Source organism: Pelophylax lessonae, assembly GCF_965119305.1.
Source record: "Pelophylax lessonae genome assembly, chromosome: 4".
NCBI classification, from domain to species: Eukaryota; Metazoa; Chordata; class Amphibia; order Anura; family Ranidae; genus Pelophylax; species Pelophylax lessonae.
Window position 1 is genome coordinate 254,679,668 of NC_138771.1, and position 14,075 is coordinate 254,693,742.

The window sequence follows — 14,075 nt, forward strand, 5'->3', positions numbered from 1 at the left end:
ACATTATCCTAGCAAAGAACTTTAAAGTGTTTTTTCACTTTTGCAGTCAAGTTTGCAAAATCACATGCTGACGAAGGGGTCCTGCATGACTCCGAAACGTTGCACTGTTTCCGATGTGATCCTTTTTGCAATAAAGCTTTTGGACTGCTTTTGCAAGATCCACGGTGTGCTGGCGAATATGTATGTATAAGTTTGCAAAACCCCCTACTATACAGTATGTTGGGTAGAGTTTTCCCATTTACCCAGTATACCTACTAATAATTAAAACAAATATTTTCTAGTTTTTGGTTTTTTTTTTTTTTTTGTAACAGGTTTTTATACCAAACTATCGGCAGCTTGAAATTGTTCAGAATAGCTTGCAATGTGCAATTAGAGGGACAAATGTTAGGGCTCTTTCACACGGTCCGCCTCCGTAGGCGGATCCGTGTTGCTCAGCGGGGATCGATCCGCGATCCCCGCTGAGCCGGCGGATGACAGCTCCGTCTCCGCTTGCAGAGCGGAGAGGGAGGTGTCTCAGTCTCCGCTGCCCTCTATGGGGGATCGGATGAGAGCGGACCGCCTGTCCGCTCTCATCAGATCCGATCTGCTCCGATTACTGAACGGATGGAAAAATAGGGTTTCCATCCGTCCAGATTTCACGGACAGGATCGGATGCGGATGGCAGCGGGTGTCAGCGGAGGTGTCTCCGCTGACACCTGCTGCCCCATAGAGCTGCATGGAGGATCCGATCAGATCCGCCTAAAAAACTGACAGGCGGATCTGATCGGATCGCCCGTGTGAAAGAGCCCTCAGGGTGTTTTTTTTTTTAAATAAGTGCAACAACACACAATGGGGTGGATTTACTAAAATTGGAGAATGCAAAATCGGGTGCAGCTGTGCATGGCAGCCAATTGGCTTCTAACTTCAGCTTGTTCAATTAAGCCTTGACAAAAAAAAAACCTGGAAGCTGATTGCTTTCTATGCACAGCTGCACCCGATTTTGCGAACTCCAGTTTTAGTAAATCAACCCCACAGTACCACTCATTCATTGAGATTTATCAAGCTGAAAGGGCTGCTGGAGCATAGGGGAGTAAAGTAAAATGCCGGCTACGAGGGGAGTGGAGGATCAGGTAAAGATAAGTGCTTTTCACAGCTCCTAGACACAAATCTGCTTTTAATCCTTGCAGTGAAGGGGCAGCTCCACTGCAAGGGAACTTTTTTTTTTCTTGACCGAGAGATGGGCTTTTGCCCTTTGTTAGGACAGGCAATGTGCACATCAAGTTTATGACTGATAATGAGATTTGCCAGCATAGCACAGATTAATTATGATAAACCTAAATCCCCTGCCCCCCTCCTTAATATTATATAGTAGGGGAAAACTAAGTCGACATATGCATGTAAATAAAAAAATGAAGAAGCAATTTAAAAAAAATAAAATATATATATATATATATATATATATATATATATATATATATATATATAATATTTATTTTTTTAATTTCTGCATTGTGAATTTGACCATGTCACAAATATAAAGTAGGTGTCTTGCTGCAAAAGTGGAAATACACTTTAAAGTGGATTTTTTAACAAAATGTGAAAAGGTAAGATGGCAGTTGTTTTTTGTCATATGGTGCATGCTATGCAAATTAATCTTCACTTTATTTCTATCGCTGATAAAGTGCAAGTGTAATTCAAACATTTTACAGTTTTCACAGCAGCAAAAGTTGGGGTAACACCTACCAATAGGGAACTCTGTTTAGGAGACAGCTGGCATAGCTGCAGTTTTCCCTGACTTTGAGATCTCTTCTCACTTCCTTTGACTATGAAACAGGAAGTTAAGGGAAATCTATCCATTGTGAATGCAGATCTTGTCAGAAGTCCTATTCTTTACTCACACTTTCTAAACTCCCAAAAATCTTAGGCTTATGGTGGGAATTTTACTTTGAGTTCCTTTCGAAATGTGATTAGTCAAGGCTGTTTTTTCTACTGCACCAATTCTGGTCTTAAATGAATTCATTTTTGTGAGGCTGCTTGGTATAGCTAATGGTTTGCAGTCCTGGCAACACTGAAAAGGGGCTTCTGGTGCCCCTCATGGCTTGGAGATTCAAAATGATTGTATGATGGGCCTTAGAGACAATGTATCATTTTACAATTCTGGTGTAAATTACAAGGGCATCTTTCACATCACTTCTCTCCACCCACAGAATTTGATGGCATTTTCCTATGACCGTTAGTGTTGCGCCATGTTCATCTTCTTACAGATCGGTGGAATGGAGATTTTTTGTCCAGAGTGGATAACTGACCAAATTTACCCCCAACAAGTTGACCTTCCCCACCACAATAGCATACAGGAACACTGGGGACTTAATTCATTATGTATACTTCAGTGGGGGGTTTTTAAGCACTCACTTTGGATGCATGTTTTTGTTTGATGATCTATAACAAATCTTTATAGATGCAAAGTGGTCTGGGGTAGGTACTGTGCAATTAAAGAGCCGTTTATATGATTCATTGTGTAGCTACCTACTATAAATGTCTACCAATTTAAAATATTTAAGTTAGGAAAAGTAAGCAGTTTCTTATGGTACCAGTGCACCTCCTGATTTTTTATTACTGTTGATTTTAAATACCAGCATCTTGCGCAAAGCAGTCCAAGTGAGGAAATACAGCTGTCATAAGAATATTACTAGAACTGTTGTGCAGACATTGCAAATTCGGTTATGACAGTTGTGAATAGTTCATTGTTCTCTATGAAAAACCCCAGAATGATTATGTACATTAATGAAATTAATAAGTCTTGAACAAGCAAAAGTAAAGCTTCACTTCTGCAAGAAGAAAACACTGTGATGAATGAGTTGTTTATTCTCATAGAATCAGACTTTATCATGCAAATATGAATTTTGAAAGGTATCTCATATATTGTTGTGTAGCTTAAAGTGATTGTAAAGTCTTGTTTAAACATACAAAAAAAATAAATAAAAATGTTTTAATACTTACCTGCTCTGTGCAATTGTTTTGCACAGAGCAGCCCAGATCTCCCTTCTTAGGTCCCTCACTGGCGCTCCTGGCTCCTCCCTCCTGCCGGGTGCACCCACAGCTAAAAGCTTTGTATGGGGGCACCCAAGCAGGCATGCTCCTCTCCCTCTGGCTCTGTGTGTCTGCGTGTCCAGTCACACACGGAGCCACGGCATGGCCATGCCCCCTCCATCTCCTGATTGGCTTACTGGCTGTTGCTGTAGCCAATGGCTCCCGCAGCTGCTAAAAGCCAATTATAAGCACGAGTCCCGGGAGAAACAAGGCAAAGAGAGGCAATGCTGTAGTGGACATTGCTGGATCAAGAGGGGGCTTAGGTAAGTATTAGGGGAAGCTGGGGGGCTGCAGAAGGTTTTTTACCTTCATGTTTAGACCACTTTACTTCATGTATTTTTTGCATTTGCAATGTTAGACTTCTTTCTGCATCCCATTTGTAATTTATTTGCATGTCATCTTCATGACTTCTATAGAGCTGTTTTCATTGGCTCTTCAGTTAAAGTGGATCGGTTGTCCTGCTAGACCAAAACAATCCTAAAGTGATCTGTACTCCCAAGAAAAAGTGACAAGAGTGCCACAGTGGACAGCCAGCCGTGCACCCCCTTGTGAATGGGTGCTCACCTCAGATCTTTACAAAGAGCGCATAGGTTAATAGATCCTATTGATCATCCATCCAACTCCTTAGGGCTCCTCTCATTCACAGAAGCTGAAATCTGGCTTGTAGTGTTACCCAATGCAGCATATATGGAAATAGAAAGACTTGCAATAGTGCATGAAATCCTTAAAAACCGGTCTTTATTAAGCAAAAGATAGATTGGTCTCACTTACATTTGTGGGTGCATCACATGCACTTAGATAATCACATCAAGAAATGGTGGAAATCGTGGTGGTATAGTGGGAGAGGCCGTTCAGCGCCGCCGGTTTCCACAACGTGCGCTGACAGCCTCACCAAACAGCGGTGTATCACTCCGTCCGTCCTTGCCCCTCCCCTACGCGTGACGACACAGGGACCACGTGTCTTCCTCAGGGGAGGAAGACACGTGGTCCCTGTGTCATCATGCCTAGGGGAGTGGCAAGGACGGACGGAGCGATACACCGCTGTTTGGTGAGACTGTCACCTATCAGCGCACGGTGTGGAAACCGGCGGCGCTAAACGGTCTTGATGTGATTATCTAAGTGCATGTGATGCACCCACAAATGTAAGTGAGACCAATCTATCTTTTGCTTAATAAAGACCGGTTTTTAAGGATTTCATGCACTATTGCAAGTCTTTCTATTTCCATATATGCTGCATTGGGTAACACTACAAACCAGATTTCAGCTTCTGTAAATGAGAGGAGCCCTAAGGAGTTGGATGGATGATCTATATAGGATCTATTAACCTATGCGCTCTTTGTAAAGATCTGAGGTGAGCACCCATTCACAAGGGGGTGCACGGCTGGCTGTCCACTGTGACACTCTTGTCACTTTTTCTTGGGAGTACAGATCACTTTAGGATTTTTTTGGACTATACTAATTTATTAGTTTTCAGCACGGCTATACACTTTTTTTACACTGGACTCTGTTTTATCTATTTGTCTTTTCCTCTTTTATGGAATCATATTAATTTATTGGCACGATTGGCACTTTAATATTATATTACAGTCACTGATTTTTGTATTTTAATTTTTATGCACACAGTGCAGTATATGTTACCTTATATATTTGCGCAGCACTATTTATTTATTTAAATTATTCACACTATTATGAGAAGTGGAGTGTCTGTGGCAGATAGTCTATTGATCTAGAACCACAGGGTTGCTCGCAGGACCTATTTCCTTTTACCATGCTAGACCCTCCCACCCTGCTCAGACCATTCTGTGAAAAATAAAAAAATAAAAGAACAAACTCCTAAATAAGTTTAGCTGCAGAACTTGCTAGTCTAAGATCACATGACAGCTAGTCACCTTACCGTGCCTAAGCCTTTGCTTTTTTGATCTCTGTTTAAAGGCAGTCTGATCTCTTATCCTCCCATTCAGGAGAAGTCAGGCTCAATACCAAGCTATTCTTTAGCCAAGGTAGTTATTTCATGCCTTTTCTTATTTTTCACTGAATGTCTTTTATGGGGTGGGTGGTTTGATGACTTATGTGGGACCAGGTCTACTTTAGGGAAATTATAAAAAGGTTTTTCTGATAAATTTTCCCAGACTACACTTGAATTACCATTCATCTATGTCAGCATACATCCAATCTGTTAGACAAGACCTTTCTGCAGTGCCTCAACTTAAAGCACAACTACACTGCATCTGAACACCAAAAAATGCTATTTAATTCATTTTTTATTTTCCTAGCAAACTCCCCCCCTCCATCCATGTCACCATGCTTTACTTTAAAAAACATCCGCCTAGCATTTCTGGCTGTGGCCATCTTGAGTAAGGGCAAATGATTTAGGTAGCATTTACTTCCTGGATTCCATCTGTCCTTAGCTCATGCATGCAGTAAGGAGGGTGTGCTTAGCTGAGAAAACCCCTCCTCCCCTCCTGAAGACTCCTGACATGTATGACATCAATTGGCCTAGGCATCGAAACCAGGAAGTAACTGATGAAATGTGAAAAAAAGGTTTAAAACAATCAAATATAATATACTTTCCTATCTATTTACTAAGGCTAGCAGTATAAGGATAAAAACATAGTCACTGTTGATTGAGAGAGTAAAGTTCCACTTTATTGAGTTAAATTGCAATGCAATCAGAAAGAAAAATTTAGCAGTGGCCTGATGCATTTACAGAAAATGGTACTTGTTACAATTGGTTAGACATCAGGTTCCGCAGCTTGTTCCCTTTAGAGTGGTAGAAACGCAAAGGCACAGAATGAGTCCAATGTGTATCAAATGTTTAGGTAAAATATGGGTCAAGATGAGGGGGTGATCCTACCAAAGTTAAGGAAGGCCAGTGGTAGATAAAGGGTTTTAAGAACTAAAGGAGATGAAAAAAAGTGGTGGTAGGGTGAAGAGGACAGGCAAACGGAGGGCATAGGCGATCTCCATAAGGAGTGCATCCAGGAGTGGGCAAATGTGGTAAAAAAAGGTGGTTGATTAGAATTGCAAGTAATCATTAGACCTGCACCCCAGGGTGCCTTCTGGGTTCACACAAAAGTGCATAAGTGTGTAGCCTGGATTAAGTATTAGTGCGGTCTCCATGTCACAGGAATAAGCTCCAAGCCTTGCTGTCCTCTAGGACTGGGTGATGTCCTGTAGCTACTACGAAAAACAAGCCAAAGAGGCCGCAGCAGCCTAGTGCATTATCCCTCAATATTCATCAACATAAAAGCAACATAAAATATGCTCACAATCACATGAATAAAAATCGCTCTTCGAGCTAATCAATTATAGCTCAATAGTCTGGCAGGCTCCTCGGAACAGGGGAATCTCGCCGGGATCCTAGCTAGCTGACTCATTTCAAAGGATATACCTTCTTCATCAGAGGTCTAAAAATTAGAACATTTGCAACATTTGTCCAGGCTGCATAAATTTTCCTATGATTGACTTTGAAGTCATAGTATTAGAGAAAATAAGGTCCATATTTGTGCAGCCCAGACTAATGCTTGTGACATTTGTCTAATGAATGTTTTTTAAATTGACTCCTAAGTATATTGTAAAATGTGTGTAATTTTTGTATATAGCTTGAAGGGATTGGTTTTTAGCAGTTTGTGTTCCCAGAAATTTTTGCACTTTACATACTTTGTGTCCTTTTAATATACTGGTCAAAGGCATTAAGGTAGATATAGTTAATTTATTTTTCAGTGCTTTTAAATATTTTACTCCTTTCACACTTTTTCATCGCTATGTCAATTTTACAGTGATTATTTTTTGTCCATTGCTTGGTTAGCACAAAGTGTTCTGCCTTTTTTTTGGCAAACAATTATAGAAACTCCGTGTATTTTTAGAGTCTAGTGCTGTACAAATTATCTGAAGAATAGGTGTTAATGTAACAGCTGTGCTTTAGTATCACTTCTTTTTCGTAGCCTGGTAATTTTAGGGCCAATTCACAATGACTTGCGCTAAAATGCATGTACATTTCCATCTACTTTAGTCTCATTTTAAAGTGCGCTGATATCCGTTGTTGCATTGTAACGTCTGTTGACATGCATGCGCACCATTATGGTGTGAATAGGACACATTGGAAATTGTTTTTCCATGTGTATCTCCCTTGATCTGCATTTTACATCTGCACTAAAACGCAGATCAACACACTGGTGTGAATTGGCCCTAAAAGATTCAAATATATTCTGTTTTTGAAAGCGAACATCAACTTGTATAAAGATAAATACACAGATAAATCATACATTTCTATCATTGTCAGCTAAGAATTCTAAATTCTTATTAAAGTGGTTGTAAACCTCAGACATGAAATATGAATAAAGCATATCACTCTTAAGTGTGTACTTGTCTCAGTCCAGTGCACTAAGTGTCATTTCTGTCTGCTGCCCCATTTCTCTTCCATCTGCATGAATCACTTCTGGCAAGTTTTCCTGACACCAAAAGAAAAATGGTGATGGGGAGGGAATGCCAGCACACAGCCTGTGATTGACAGCCTCAGCTCAGTTTCTGTATGCTGTGTGAAGGGGGGTGTGTCCCTTCCCTCCAATCCACTCTCAGAGCTCTCCTCACTGAGCTCTGCAGTGTTTTGTTTCATCTCTCTGCCCTCTGTTTTCTGACAGCTTAGAAATGCTTTATAAATTCTGGGTTTTAAAAGGATGTGGAGAAGAGAAGACTGCAGATAAATAGGTAGAACTTATAGGAGGATTTATTTAATCTCTGTGTATCACTTGCGGCTAGTCACTTCACTGGGTATATGTAGGGGTTTACGACCACTTTAAAATACTAATTGATCATTGTAACCTTCTGAATATAAATGAGGTGGAGGGAAGACACAGCAAGGGGGCATGGCCTAACGCCAATGTGAGCGGGTGTGTGTGACTCACCTGGAGCACCTTCATCCTGACAGCTGACCGGTGTGTGTCTGTCCAGAGACCGGCCAGACGATTACCTGTAGCACGGGGCGGTGCGGACTGGTGGAGCGGGAGCTAGAGGCTGGAGGTCAGTGGCGGTGTGAAGCTGTGTTTGACCTGCTTAGTCGGCTTGCACTGCTGGATCCCCGTGTCAGTCCGTGCCTGCCTGAGAAGTGGGGGGCAGCCAGCAGTGATGGCTTGGCTGTGATCAGCGGCCCCCCTCAGCTCCCGTCGGCTCAGAACGGCTCAAGTCGGCCTTTCTTTAGCTACAACCGGAGGGTTTAGCCGCCATTGGTCGGTTTTGGACCCTGTAAGTTCGCTTTGGCCTGGGATGGACAATACATGTCTCTATTAGACCACATTGAAGCTGCTGAACTGTTGTCCTTGAGCTATTAACCATTGCAGTTTGCTGGTTGGGGATGGCTGTTTCCTATTGGTACAAGTGGAGCTTGTTAGTTTCATCCTAATCATTCATATACAGATCAACTGGCACAGATAAGTAAAGAAAAAAGGAAAAAAATATTTTTCTTTTTTTTTGGTCTTTGTAAACTTTCTCGCAACATTATTGAAAGATAAAGGATGAAAAGGAACGGTTAACGTTTATTTCTGCTATTTTTTTACCTCCCCTTTATTGTTGTTAGGCTGGGAATGATGGCGCGTAAAAAGGGGGATATATCAGCATCGCAGGATGATCCTAGCTTACAGTCGCAAAAGGCCAAAGAAAAAAACAGGCAGGTTGCTGCAAAATTGGAGAAATTTGCCCATAATTCATCTCAGAATGCTGGGAAGAGACGACAATTAAAATGATCTCCACCAACGATGAGAGAGAGAGGGGTTTGATGTGTCCCCCTTTTCTTTTTTTTTTTGGGGGGGGGGGGGGGGGAGGGTTCAAAATAGTGAGAAAAGAATGGAAAAAACAGACACAGGTATTTGGTATGGAAAAGGTACAGAGGAACTTAAATATGAGTACATGTTGGTTGAAACATTTAATAAGATTAGGGATACTGTATACAAGAGAGGGTATGGGTTAAGGGACATGGCATATGGATCCTACTTACACAGGGTGATTCACAGAACTACACATATATTGATTTTATTTCTATTTTTTCTTTATTTCTGAGTAAAAATGAATAAAGGAATTACGATTTGCTCATGGAATGTGAGGGGATTAGACGATCCATTAAAAAAAATAGCTATACTTAAGTTTGTCTCAACATTTGCAGTAGCTGTCATTTAACAAAAGAAACTGTTTCACAGTTATGATGTAAATGATTCTCTTATCAATAATATTCAGTACCTACATCATATTCAAAAGGAACGAGTATCCTAATACACAATCCTGTAGGCAAGTAAAGATAGACGGTGAGGGACTATAAACATTTCTGTATTGTATGTTGGCAAAAACGCTATGTATAATAATGAATGTGTACATCCCTCCCTTTAAATTAGAGGTAATTAAGCATTTGTTGAAATTTATGGTTGATAAACCAAGGGTACCAGTCCTGATAGTTGGGGATTTTAACATGGTGATGAATGCTCAGGTGGATAAGTTCCCTCCAGGAAATAGACATGAACAAAATCCATATACATTATTATACAAGACATTTAGAGAGACAGGTCTGTTGCATATTTGGCGTGAACGCCACTTAGCAGTTCAGATATTCTCATGCTGCTCTGGTTTGCACTCAACACTTTCCAGAATAGACATGGCAATAGGGAGAGATCCCCCCCTGCTACAAAGGTAACATATATTAGATACGAGGCTAGAGGATTGTCGGACCACTCCCCTTTAGTTCTGACAGTAAGACTAGGAAAGCGATGGGAAGGAGGAGAATGGAGAGGGAATCTGTTTTGGTTAGAGTTGATTACTCCTAAAGAAAGTATTATAGATACACTTCAGGAATTTCTAGAGAATGATAGAAAATTAGCAACGCAGGGCATAGTATAGGACATGTTTAAAGTTTACCTAAGGGGAATCATAATTCAGCAAATCTCTAAAAGAAAAAAATCTTACTAAGGAATGGGAGATAAACAAATATAAAAAATTATATGTAGAAGATCCATCACCAGATAACCTAGCTAAATGGGCTGAAGCACAACAGATCTATCGGACGGTGTTATTAAAAAGAGCAGAGAATAGAAGGTTTTTCTTGAAGCAAGCCCATTATGAGGAAGGAGTAAACACCGGACACATGCTGGCCCTCCTGGAAAAATCTCTGGATACCATTACAAATGCTTTTGTGTCTATCAGGACTCAGGCCGGAGGGGTGACCATGTGCCCGTTGGAAATAATGAATGTTTTTAAGGGAGTATTATTCGGATTTATACAAGTCTAAGGTAGGTGAGGTAGATAGAGAAATATGAGAGTTTTTTTAGGGTTTAACTATTCCACACCTCTCAGACGAAGATAAGGCACTTTTGGAATTGCCCATTACTATTAAAGAACTACAGGAGGCAGTATTGAATTAATCTAGCCATAAAGCACCAGGGCCAGATGGCTTACCAAATTAAATCTATAAGGAATTTGGGAAGATAATGCAACCAGAGTTACTGCAGGTATTAAATGAGGCAATGGAAAAGTAAAAACTACCAGTATCTATGACAGAAGCAACGATTATATTAATACCAAAAGAAGGGAAAGATCCTCTTCAACCTGCATCCTATAGACCAATTTCCCTGCTTTGTGCAGTTTAGGCAAAGGTTCTAGCTAATAGATTGAGTAAAATAATACATACTATAATCCACCCTGATCAGTGTGGATTTCTTCCTGGTAGGTCAACAGCACTGAACAGTAGGAGAATTTTTTTAAATATTCAAATACGTCGAGAAGATGGGATCAAGAATTATATTGTCCCTCTGCTGTGAAAGCATTTGACAGCGTTGAATGGCACTATTTGTGGAAGGTGCTGTCAGCCTTTTATATAGGTCCTGTTTTTATAAAACAATGAAATTGTTATGCACTAACCCAAGGGCGAAAGTAAACATTAATGAAAAAATTCCGGAATGCTTCTTACTGTCCCAGGGCACGAGGCAGGGGTGCCCATTGTCGCCTCTGCTTTTTGCCATTGGCCATAGCTATAAGAATGGTAGGAGAGGTAAGAGGCTGAGTAAGAGGAGAGGGGTGGGTGAGGAAAATATTTCGCTCTATGTAGACGATATCCTTCTATTCCTGGGAGATGCAAATCACTTGCTAATTGCAGTGATGGATATTATAAAAAGATTAGGTGTGGTCTCGGGTCTTTCTATCAACTGGGAGAAATTTGTTGTTCTTCCAGTTAATGGACTGAAACAAGAACTGCCTGAGAGTGCTAGATATTTACAGGTAGTGGAAAGCTTTAAAAAACATAGGCATAAACATAACGGTAAACTCCAAGCTGTATATCCAAAAAAATGTAGTACCTTTTGATAAAAGTATTAAAAGGAAAATGCAAGACTTCCCCTGTCAGTAGTGCGCAGATGTAGTTTGATCAAATCGGTGTGGTTACCTCAATTGATATATATACTACATAATTCACCAATATGAATTCCTGGTGTGTGGTTTGGGAAACTAGAGGGTCTCTTTAGGAACCTGGTATGGAGAAAGGGACAACCTAGAATTTGGTTGAAAGTACGGCTGCTGCCAAGAGATTTGGGGGGTTGGTATGGCAATACCGCACCCTTGGAGGTTATTTTTTGGCTGCTCAGCTTCAACAGAAAAGGGGGTGGGAGACAGGTAATGATACTAGTTACAGCTCACTTGCATTGCTGTCCTGTACCCTACATACATCTTTAAATGAAGCTCTAGATGAAAACTCATTGGGAAAAGATAGTCAGTGCCCTTCAGTACAATTGGTGGTAAAGGCATTGAAAACAGTACGGCTAATATTTCAATACTCAGGATATACAGAATATGCACCTATCTGGGACAATAAAAACCTACTGGAGCTTGAAGGGTTGGAGAATTTTAATAACTGGAAACAGAGGGGGGGGGGGGGGGTGGTGTTAGACTGTCGCAGTTATATGTGGCGGAAGAACTGAAGACATTTCAGGAACTAAGAAAGGAATTTGGGCAGAACTTTTATCAGTACTTACAATTAAGACACGCATTGACAACACAATTTAAAGAAAAGAGGTTAGAATGGAGTAGAGCTCCTTTTTTGAAAATGCTGGTAGACACCACTTCCTTAAAAGGGATGACCTTGAAATTGTATAAAAATATACATTTAAGGGAGGCGCATGCGCGGGACTCGGCGAGACGGACATGTCAGCCTGAGCTCCGCTCCGCAGTGAGACATCCCGCCGCCTATCGCTGTGACCAGCCGAACGATCCTCAGCCCGTAAGTCACCCTCGGCCAGCCGGCATCCCTCCACACCCCATCATGGTGTCTGGCGGCGTGAAATCCAAGATAAAGAGCCGTACTATCCGCGATGCCCTTGTGAGGGCTTCTTCCAAGATGGCGCCGCCTCTCTCCTCACGCTCCAGCCCCAGCTTCTCCAAGGCCCCCAGAAGCAACTTGCCTCACCCAGATGAAGGTGAGTCGGACACCGATGCCCCTCTCTCCCGGGGAGCCACAGCCTTTGACCCCTCACAAGCTGCACTAATCCAGCATTTTGAGCGTATCCTAAACAAAGCCCTCCAGCACACCTCAGAGCAGATTACAGACAGGCTCACTAGGGAGATCAGGGAACTAGGCCAGCGCACCTCAGACCTGGAATACAAAACAGAGGATCTTGAAGTGAGCATTCACAATCACTCCGAGGAACTTGAGACCCTCAGAGAGGAAAATCTAGCCCTACAAGTTCAACTTGAGGACCAGGAGAATAGAGCTAGACGATCTAACATTAGAATTAGGGGGATCCCTGAGACTGTTGTGGATCTGCAGTCCACCATTACTGCTCTCTTTCAGGAACTCTCCCCTTCCATCCCTATTGAACGTCTGGAAATGGACCGGGTCCACAGGGCCTTGGCCCCCCGTAAGCCTGAGGGACCCCCCAGAGATGTCATAGCCAAACTGCACTACTATAAAACAAAGGAACAACTCCTACAAGCTGCCAGGCAAAAGGACACCCTCTTGTTCCAAGGCTATTCCTATCAGCTGTTCACTGATCTCTGTAAAGCCACGATCACGAGACGCAGGGCATTCAAGCCCCTTCTCCAGATCCTGCAGCAACACCAGATCATTTACTCCTGGGGTTTCCCATTTTCTGTGCGATTTACCTACCAGGGGCGCAAGCACACCTGCAAAACCATTGAGGACCTCCAACATCTTCTCCATGAGCTGCATCTGTCTTCCTCCCTTGAGTTCTCTACGTCACAACAGCACCGCAGACGCTCTGCATCCCGCTCCCCGCAGACAGCCACTGCCTCCACATCAGCCACTCCTAAACGGAGTCGTCTCATCTCCCCTCTGCCAACGCCCTTAGACTCCATGGACTGATAACCGCGAGCGGCCCCAGGCCCTGGATTCATCCTTTTATGTATTTGAATTTTTACACTTCATTATCTTGATTGTATTGACGAGTTATCTTTCTCCTGTTTTGCTTCCTGCTTCTGCACAGCGGACCTCCCATACTGCACTGTTGCAGTTGTTCCTGGACCATCCATCCATTCGTCTGACCTGCACTGGCGCGCTCGCCTCCACTGATCTCACACGCTTCTCCTGGGACGGTAACTATGGCGTGTTATTTTTATTTTTATTTTTTCCTCTGACATTATATTTTTGAATTTTTCACAACAAATACTCTCTTTCTCTTGTTAGTTGCACTGACCTCTAGCGGGTCCCCATACTTTTGTATGACTTTTTTATTCCCCCCCCCTTTTTTTTTTTTTTTGCCCTGTTTTTTGGGGCACGGCTACCACTGGCCCTCCCCTTGGGTCCCTCACGGGCCGTAACACACTGTTCCTCATGCTAATTTACTCACTTTACAAATGTACGATATTGTTGTTACCATTGCTTACCACTTCTGGTCACCAAATGTTCTCTATCAGTTTTATGCTTCTACAGGCGGTTTGTCTCCTGTCGGCAGTCACTGCTGCCTCCTTCTTGCCTCCGGAACCCTCCTTTTGGAGATTTCCCGAGGTGACCCTACTCCCTC

General features: G+C 42.1%; 1 protein-coding gene across 2 annotated transcripts in view; it reads left to right on the forward strand.

Moving 5' to 3' along the window:
• Positions 1 to 14,075, forward strand: part of OSBPL8 (oxysterol binding protein like 8) — a 377,827-nt gene that overhangs the window by 140,983 nt on the left and 222,769 nt on the right. The window lies entirely within an intron of this gene.